This window comes from Ursus maritimus, unplaced genomic scaffold, assembly GCF_017311325.1.
Source record: "Ursus maritimus isolate PB19 unplaced genomic scaffold, ASM1731132v1 scaffold_7, whole genome shotgun sequence".
Taxonomy (NCBI): Eukaryota; Metazoa; Chordata; class Mammalia; order Carnivora; family Ursidae; genus Ursus; species Ursus maritimus.
This window is the reverse complement of record NW_024426885.1, coordinates 63,696,929-63,706,097: the sequence shown is the minus strand read 5'-3', so window position 1 is coordinate 63,706,097 and position 9,169 is coordinate 63,696,929. Positions and strand designations below refer to the sequence as shown.

At 43.5% G+C, this 9,169-nt stretch overlaps 1 pseudogene; it reads left to right on the top strand.

Moving 5' to 3' along the window:
* The first annotated feature begins 7,048 nt into the window (after positions 1-7,048).
* Positions 7,049-7,989, top strand: LOC103667738 (annotated as a pseudogene).
* Positions 7,990-9,169: the final 1,180 nt, after the last annotated feature.

The following is a 9,169-nucleotide window of genomic DNA, read 5'->3' as shown; positions in this document are numbered from 1 at the left end:
ACATTTATTAAGTACTTATTATGTGCCAGGAACTGTGTTAAGCAATGTGATGAAGCTAAGACAGACACTGTGCTAAACCTGGGAGCTTAAAACAACAGCCATTTTATTTACTCATGATTCTGGGAGTCAGCAATTTGGGCTGGACTCAGCTGAATGGTTTTTCTTCTTTTCTTGCCTGTGGTTATGTGTGTGGCTGCAAATTATCTGGCGGCTCTGATAGCCTAACTTGTCTCCTCTCATATGTCTGGCAATTGGTGGGAGCTGTTACCTGGTTGGTATAAGGGCCCTCCACTAGGACAGCTAGTCTCTCCTTCAGTGACCTCTTATCCTCCATTAGCCAGGCCAGGCTTCTTCACATGGAGGTTTCAGGGCAGAATTCCAAGAACTAAGAGCAGAAGTCGCAAGGCTCATTGAATTCGAGGCTGAGAAATCCCAAATATCACTTCCATGACATTCTATCGATCAAAGCAAATTACGGGTAGAACCCAGATCCAAGGGTAGGGTGATAAACTGTATGCTTTTATGGGGGAGAGGAAAAATCACACTGCAAATGGCAGGCATACAAGGATAGGAAGAGTTGTGTTAGTCGCCTCTGTGAACAATCTACTCGGCATGTCAACATACGACTTCATCTAACACTCACAGCAGTATTATTTTCCTCATTGGACAGATGAGGAAATCGGCACAATGAGGCTGAATAACTTGCTCAAAGTCACATAGTCACTAAATGCCTAAGCTGGGATACGAACCCAGGCAGACTGACTCTGGAGGCCTTGCTCTTTTAGTAAGCTCTTCAAATGGAAATCACATTATAAAAGAGATTACTTGTATTGGCCTATGTTGGGTTCTTTCCCTCGGGGGCACATGGTAGACTACACTTCCCACCCCTTATACTTTAAGTGGGGTCATGTGATTGGTTCTGGGCCAATGGGGGCATTTAATAACAGGTGTAAATTCTTCATTCTCCTTTATCCCTTACCTCTATGACCCTAGAAACCAAGGGTTGAAGTGGTGGAACTATAAAATAGCCATAGAGCCAATTGCTGAGTTATGATTTGAAAGGAACCTGCCAGCTCTGCAGCAGAAAAGAAAATTGCATGTGTTAAGCCACTGAGATGTTGAGATTTATTATTGTAGTGAAGCCAATTCTCTCCTGATTAATACAAACCTCACCATGTTTTTCTACTTATAAAGTGAAGCCATAATCTTATAAAAGTTTTAACTGAACAGGAAAGAATGAAGAAAAATTTAAAAATCATCCCAAATTCTACTACCCAGGGTCAAAATTCTCAATCTCCTGGTGAGTATCATGACAGATAATTCTCTCTAGATAAGAATATACACACAATTTGTATAAATGAGCTCTTTTGTCATCAAACAATATAATTTCAAAATTGTTCTTGGTCAGATTAATGGCGAGCTATGTGGGAAGCTCTTTGAAATGTATGCCACACAACAGGAAGGTTTTTGAGAACACACAGTATGGGGTTAAAAGTGTGGGTTCTACACCTTCAGTGCTTGCGTTCAAATCCTCACCCCATCACTGACTTGGAGAAAGTTACTTAATATTTCTATGCCTCAATTTCTTCACCTGTAAAAGGGGGGGGTAATAATAGTACTTACTATACAGTGGTTTATACAGTCCACCTAGACGTGCAAGGAAAATGCAGCTTCTCTACTTCCTGTAAGAGATCTTTCCCATAACCCACTGCTAGATAGCAGAGGGCTGCTTTGGGGTGTGAAAGAAACCACTTTACCTTCTACTGGTTTTTAAAGACTTCCAAGGAAGTATTTAGCCAGTCAAAACTCTGTCTTCATAATGGAGCTATTGCCCCCTTTCCTTATCATATTTTCTCCAAAGATGGTGTAAAGAAAACCTGTCTTCCCCCTGTGCTTCTCTTTTCCTCCCAGGGCGCTGCCTCACTCACAACACCTGTGGGAGTTTTCCTCCAAGCAGTTCTCTGCAACACCACCTGGATGTGCTGTAATTTAGCTGGGGCGCTATCCTTCTGGAGGTAGCATCGGCTCTTACAGGTTAAAAGCTCAAGCCCACAACTGTCCTGACCCTACCTCACATGCCACCTGCAAGCTCAGGAGAACAGTTCACTTACTGTTTACCAGTTTATTATAAAAGGATATGATAAAGGATGCAGGTGGACATCCAGATGAAGGAGATGCATGTGTGGGGCCAGGTGTGAGGGGAGGAGCATGGAGTTTCCGTGCCCTCTCTGGCCATCCACTCCTCCAGCACCTCTGTGTGCTTATCATCTTGGAAGCTCTTCACACCCCATGCTTTTGGGATTTTTATGGAGGCTTCCTCAGGTAGACATGTTTGATCATTAACTCCATTTTCAGCCCTTTTCCTCTCTCTGGAGAAAGGGGGATGGGACTTAAAATTCCAAGCTTCTTATCGTGGCTTAGTCTTTCTGGTGACCAGCTACCCATTCAAGAGCCCATCAAGAGTCGCCTCATTAGAACAAGAGGTTCACCCAGAAAATTCCAAGGGATTTAGGAGCTCTGTGTTAGGTATGGGGTCAAAGACCAAACATAGAACAAAAGGTACTCCTCGTGCTCTTTAAAAAAAAAAAAGATTTTATTTATTTATTTGAGAGAGAGAGCACAAGCAGAGGGAAGGGGCAGAGGAAGTCAGATACAGGACTCGATCCCAGGACCCTGAGATCGTGACCCGAGCAGAAGGCAGATGCTTAACTGATTGAGCCACCCAGGCATCCCATCTTTTTGGATTCTTTGCACACCGGGCACACACTGAAGGGAACAAGGAACACTGTCTTTTCTTCTACTTTCCCTCAACCCATCCATCTGAACCCCTTGCCAGAGGTTGGCAGAGTCCTTGGCATGGAGGTCTCATTCCAAGATTCCAGATGGAGAGTGTGTCAAAAACTCCTTTGATTTTGGCTTTTCATTCAAACCTATATAATAATCCTTTGCATCCAGACCAGTCAGTTCACATGTCAAATAGCTTACTTCCCCTCCTCACTCTTACCCTTGATTTCCAGGTACTGATCAGGACAGGCTTTCTCCTTCATCCTCTTTTCTACGGGGACTACGTTTATGCCACTCAACCTCTTTGCTCAACTGGAATGACAGAAAGGTAAAATCTTTACCTAATAAAGACACTACATGGCTCTTGATATGACAGTTATATGTGAATTAGGAGCTAGAGTTAACCGTATTTATTTAATAATCTCAAATACTCCGCCATTAGAGTGTTATCATCATCACATTATTATCATATAGGAAGTGCTTATTCCCCCTTCAGTGCCCTTCCACTCTTCTCATGGATTTACATTGCCCACCACATTTTGGGATTTGTGGTGGTTTTGCCTGTCAAGACAGTCAGAAGGCAGTCCACCTGCTGTTTGCCTAGAATGCAGGAAATGAGCATCGTACCATGTGGGCTTCTTGACACCCACCCACATGGCCCAAGACACAAGCAGCAGAGCCTCTGGCAACTCCAAGCCAGGCACTGCTGGGGCGGCCGCTGTGCTTGGGAAGGACAGATGTAAAAAATCTCCTTAATTACATTTGTATCCCACTGATATAAATGGATTTTTGGTCTTTTTGTTGTCTATAAACCAACTTGGGTTGTGTACACAGCCTACAAATGACCAAGTGTTTACATCAGTGGCAGCTGCATCATCAACACTATCGACCAGCAGGGCTGAGCTCATACAGATTGAATAAAAAACCTGTCCAGGTGTGAGGTCAGGGGCTGTCGCTAGCACTCCCACTAAGCGCCCAAGCCCCAACTATCACACTTTGGCATTTATTTCTTTGAGTGAAGGCATGGTTTTCGCATCTTTATATCAATGGATTTACCAGACCGTATAAGTACCTCTGAGGGTTCTGGGTAAGTCTTAACTTTTAACAAGACCTCCAGGTAATTAATGGGATTAAATTGAACTGCCGTTCTTTCTTGGTGACCGCGTATTACTTAAAAACAAAAACCAAACCTGTTATTCATTTGCTTCCTCTTTAGGGTTAAACTATCCCAAGTGAGTCCAATTAAGGAGACCTGACGTGCGCCTCTTGAAGCCGGGGCCAGAAAGAGCCAGCAAGAGTCTATGGCATCTTTGAGCTCTTTTCTATGACTTCATTTTAACTGAAGTTTTGCCAAAATAAAAAATTAAGACCTGTGCCTTGGGGCAGATTTAAGAGAACTGCAACGTGACTCTTGGTTTTCATGTAAGACACGAAGGCCATCCTAGACACCAACATATGCCTGCCCTCGCTCGTTAGTCAAGCACACAAGTGGGAGTGTGTGGGAGTCAAAGCCTGGGAGCGGCCCCTCCTCCTCCCCCTCCTAGCCCGGGTGAGATGTATGCAGTTGGTGGGATCCCCGTTGCTGGGCTTCTTGAACCTTCTCTGAGAGACTTGCAGAAAGCAGCCTTCAGGTACAAGTTCCCAGATGGGGTTTATCTAATTTCTTTTGAGTTGGTGAGGACTGACCTGAGGACTAGAGTTAGATTACTTCTAACCTCCGGAGAATCGAATCCACGCTGTCCGAACTAGTAGTGGACCGATTGCGACCAGTGCCTGGTGAGTGCCGCCGCTCCTCTCCCACCCCCAAGTTTTTCTCTCTCTGTGTTTAAAGTCAGGTACTTTTTTTTCTCAAATGCTCTTTGTTCAGTGGTTTCTTGGTTAATGTGCAATGAGAAATTAAAGTGGTGATTGGAAAAAAAAACCCATCAAGCTGCAGCTTCAATAACCAAGTACGATTTTGGGCAGCTGGGAGTGCCTATTGCCTGCAGTTTCTTTAAAGTAGCGTTTTCTAGTCTCATAATACTGGAGCCAAGTCTTGGCATCAGAAAAGAGGAGTGCGTGTGCATGACTGTGTGCACGCGGGGTGGGGGCATTGCAACCTCGGTAAACTGGTGCGGGCCAGAGGAAGAAGGAAGGACTGGCGTAGATCTTGGAAATGATAGGTGCTGGAAGGTGCAAAGAGCCATCTCCTTTAGGCACTTCGCACCTCCGCAACTTCGTCATCCTCCACTTCAGTTCTTTATGTGACCTTCGAGGACTTAACGCAATTTTGTTACATAAATTATATTTATTAATTTAATTAATTAGAGGCATCATATTTATTTGTCTGTCCTCTCTTGTTCCACCTTTGAAAATGTATGTTCCCAGAGGGCAAGGACCTTTATTCAACACTGAATTTCTAACGCCTAATAGGTACTTAGTAAAAATTTGCTGAATGAATGAAGGGTTGAATGCGCTAAGCACTTCACATAAATTACCCTTAGTACTCTTGAAGAATAATTGTAGAATAATTTGGGTTTTCTTAGAAATAGTCTTTTTTCTGACCTGCTTTTGGTTTTTTGTTTGTTTTTTTTTTGCTTTTATATATACTTAAAAGCCTATGGGTGAATTGTATAAATCCAAAAGTTTAGCATATGGCATTTGGAATATAATCATCATATAACCTGCTATGTGCTTTTATGAAGACTACATACGTTTCTCTGGTAAGCAAGGAGTTGAAAACAGTCTATCAAGTTTGCATGCAATCTATTTTAGGGCTGCTGGTCTCTGCGGTCTCACCAGAATCTGTTTAAATGTGTCAGTCATTTCCGTCTTCATTGTCCTAAGTCTACCCCAGAGCTGTGCCTCATTCTTGGCAGAATTCCAGAGTTAAAGATTGTTCCCGAGTCCTCATCAAGGGCCACATAGCCCAACCTCAGCCTGTTACTGCTTCCTAAGTAAAGCTCCCTGTAGATTTACAGCTTGGATACTTGTCTTAAAGAAAGATTCAGACCTTGGAACAGAGAAGGTAGATGCATCAAGTGTCAGAAAAGCATGGGCTGTTGGTGAATGGTATTGGTTCGTAAGTTTTAACCCCTCTTCTTTGTGAAATGCTCTCAAATGAAATCTCTACGTTTTCCCTTCTCTGATTCTTATCTTCTTTTCCTTACAGTTTTTTCCCTCACAAGGTATACCTGTTTTTTGGCGGAGTATAAAATGACAGATCCGCATCTTTGTTTGAATGCTCTGTGAAACCAGAGTCTTGCCTGGTAGGATAGCATGCCCATGCAAGATTACATTCTTCTCTGTACGTTACGGTGTCTAACACAGGGAAAAGAATTATGAACAGTATACATTAATAGTGCTAACTTTTAAACGATTTAAGAATAGAAAAATTGCATACTTGCATGCTTTCATTTTTTGTCTCCTTTCTTAAGTCTTACTTAATCCTTCTGAAATTCAGATTTTAGATTATACGATGTCCCCTAAGGCAACATGTGATACCTATTATACAAGAAAAAGAGAAATAGAAGACAGTTTCAAAGACAGGATCTTTTGCATGTTAAATGAAACATCCATACACATACACCCGTGGCTGGCTGGTGGAGTGACTTGGAATAATTCTTTTGAGAATGGATTTTACATAATACACAGCAAGAGCTGTTCATAGATTTTTGACCCAATAATCCCACTTTCCATTGGGGAAAAAATTAAAATGTCTAGCGACTAGATAATATAAATTATGAATATCATGTAAATTATATACCTATTGGAAGGAATAGATAGAATTATTAAATTATATTTCCGTTTACAGTTACGATATATTACATATGTAGCTATTAAATCACATTTATGAAGTCCAGGCATGGAGAAAAGCCTTTATTTTTATTTATTTATATATTTTTAAAAAGATTTCATTTATTTATTTGAGAGAGAGAGAAAGGGAGAGAAAGAACGAGCCAGGGGAGGGGCAGAGAAGCAGGATCCCCACAGAGCAGGGAGCCCGATGTGGGGCTCCATCCCAGGACCCTGAGATCATGACCTGAGCCGAAGGCAGACACTTAACTGACTGAGCCACCCAGGCACCCAAAGCTTTTACTTTTTAATATAAGTGAAAAAGCAGACAGTTATATCACTGGGATTCTACATGTGGAAAAATAGAAATATATCAGATGCAGCTCTTTATTCCTCAGTAGGGCCGTGGTTGAGCTGTCATCGTGCTAGTCCCTCTGAACCATGCAGATCCATCCTTATCACTGTGGGGACAGCCACTCTCGCCACCGCCATGACTGAGCAGATGACACTTTGTGGTACCCTCAAGGACCACAATGGCTGGTTGACGCAGATTCCCATCACTCCCCAGTTCCTGGACATGATACTGTCTGCCTCTTGAGATAAGACCATCATCACATAGAAGCTGACCAGGGAGGAGACTAACTAGGGCATCCACTGCATGCTTCTCAGGGTCATCTCCTCAGTGGCCAGTTTGCCCTCACAGGCTCCTGTGAGGGAGCCCTTCGGCTTTGGGATCTCACAACGGGTACCACCACATGCAGATTTGAAGGCCATACCAAGGATGTGCTGAGTGGGGTGTTCTCCTCTGACAACCCTGCAAATTGTCTCTGGCCCCATAGATAAAACCATCAAGCAGTAGAATACTCTGGGTGTATGCAAATATACTGTCCAGGATGAGAGCCATTCGGAGTGGGTGTCTTGTGTCTGCTTCTCATCCAATAGCAGCAATCCCATCATCGTCCCCTGTGGCTGGGACAAGCTGGTCAGTGTATGGAATGAGGCAGACTACAAGCTGAAGACCAATCACGTTGTTCACACAGGGTACTCGAGCACTGCGACTGTGTCTCCAGATGGATCCCTCTGTGCTTCCGGAGGGAAGGAGGGCCAGGCCATGCTGCGGGACCTCCACAAAGGCAAGCATCTTTGTACTCTAGGTGGTGGGGTCATCATCAGTGCCCTGGGCTTCAGTCCTAACCGATCGGGCTCTATGCTGCCATGGGCCCCAGCATCAAGATCTGGGACTTAGAAGGCAAGATCGTTGTAGACAAACTGAAGCAGGAAGTTATCAGTACCAGCAGCAAGGCGAAGCAACCCCAGTGTACCTCTCTGGCCCCGTCTGCTGATGGCCAGATTGTTTGCCGGCTACCGGGAGCTCACGTAGCAGGTGACCATCAGCAACCATTAGAAATCTATGGCGGAGCTTTAGAAATCAAAAGAAAAAACAAATGGTTTTCTGACTTTTAAAATAAAAAAAAATACATTAGGTGCAAACTGGAAGGAAATATTTTATTTTATTTTATTTTATTTTATTTTATTTTATTTTATTTTATTTAAAGATTTTATTTATTTGACAGAGAGATAGCAAGAGGGCAGTGGGAGAGGGAGAAGCAGGCTTCCCGCTGAGCAGGGAGCCCGATGCGGGGCTTGATCCCAGAACACTGGGATCATGACCTGAGCCGAAGGCAGACACTTAACGGCTGAGCCACCCTGGTGACCGGGAAATACTTATTTTAGAAAGGTAGAATTACATCGGGCATCCCTGCTCAGCGGGGAGTCTGCTTCTCCCTCTGCTGCTCCCCCCAGCTTGTGCTCTCTCGCTCTCTCTGTCAAATAAATAAATAAATAAAATCTTAGGAAAAAAAAAAAGAAAGAAAGGAAAGGTAGAATTAAGGGCATCTGGATGGCTCAGTTGTTTAAGTGTCTGCCTTCAGCTCAGGTCATGATCTCAGGGTCCTGGGATTGAGCCCCCTCCGTGTGCAGCTTCCTGCTCAGCAGGGAGTTTGTGTCTCCCTCTCCCTCTGTCCCTCCTCTTTCCCCCCTGCTTGTACTTCCTTGCATGCTCTCTCAAATGAATAAATTAAAAAAAAATTTTTGTTAAAGAAAGGTAGAATTAAATATGGTCTCTCTCTGTCTTTCCCTTTTTTTTCTCCCCCCCCCTTGTCATAAAATGTTAAAAAATCTAAGAAGATCCTAGAAGGTCATGTAATTTTTGGGAAATGACTACACAAACTACATTGAAATAAAGTTGGCAAAAACCTTAGCTCAAACCTGAAATGAAATAAACAAATGCCCATTGGTTACCCATAGTAACCGAGTGTTCAACTTCACTTATTCTACCAACGCAAATATTTGCAGACCAGCTCTGGGGACCCTCACGGCGTATCTCCACTGTTTTCAAAAGCTGTTGAGAAGTATTTGGAATTCCATTTAGTACTGTTCAGGGTGCCTCCAACAACACAGCAGGAAAATGAGGGCCTGGATCACATAATTAGGAAAGGAAGTTGCACCTAGAAGTGTGGCATTCCCCCTTTGTAGGCCAGCTCCAGGGGGAGAAGCTGACCTGGGCAACTGGCCAGTCTCACTTTCGGAGCTGCCTTTGGAAGACGAGCCC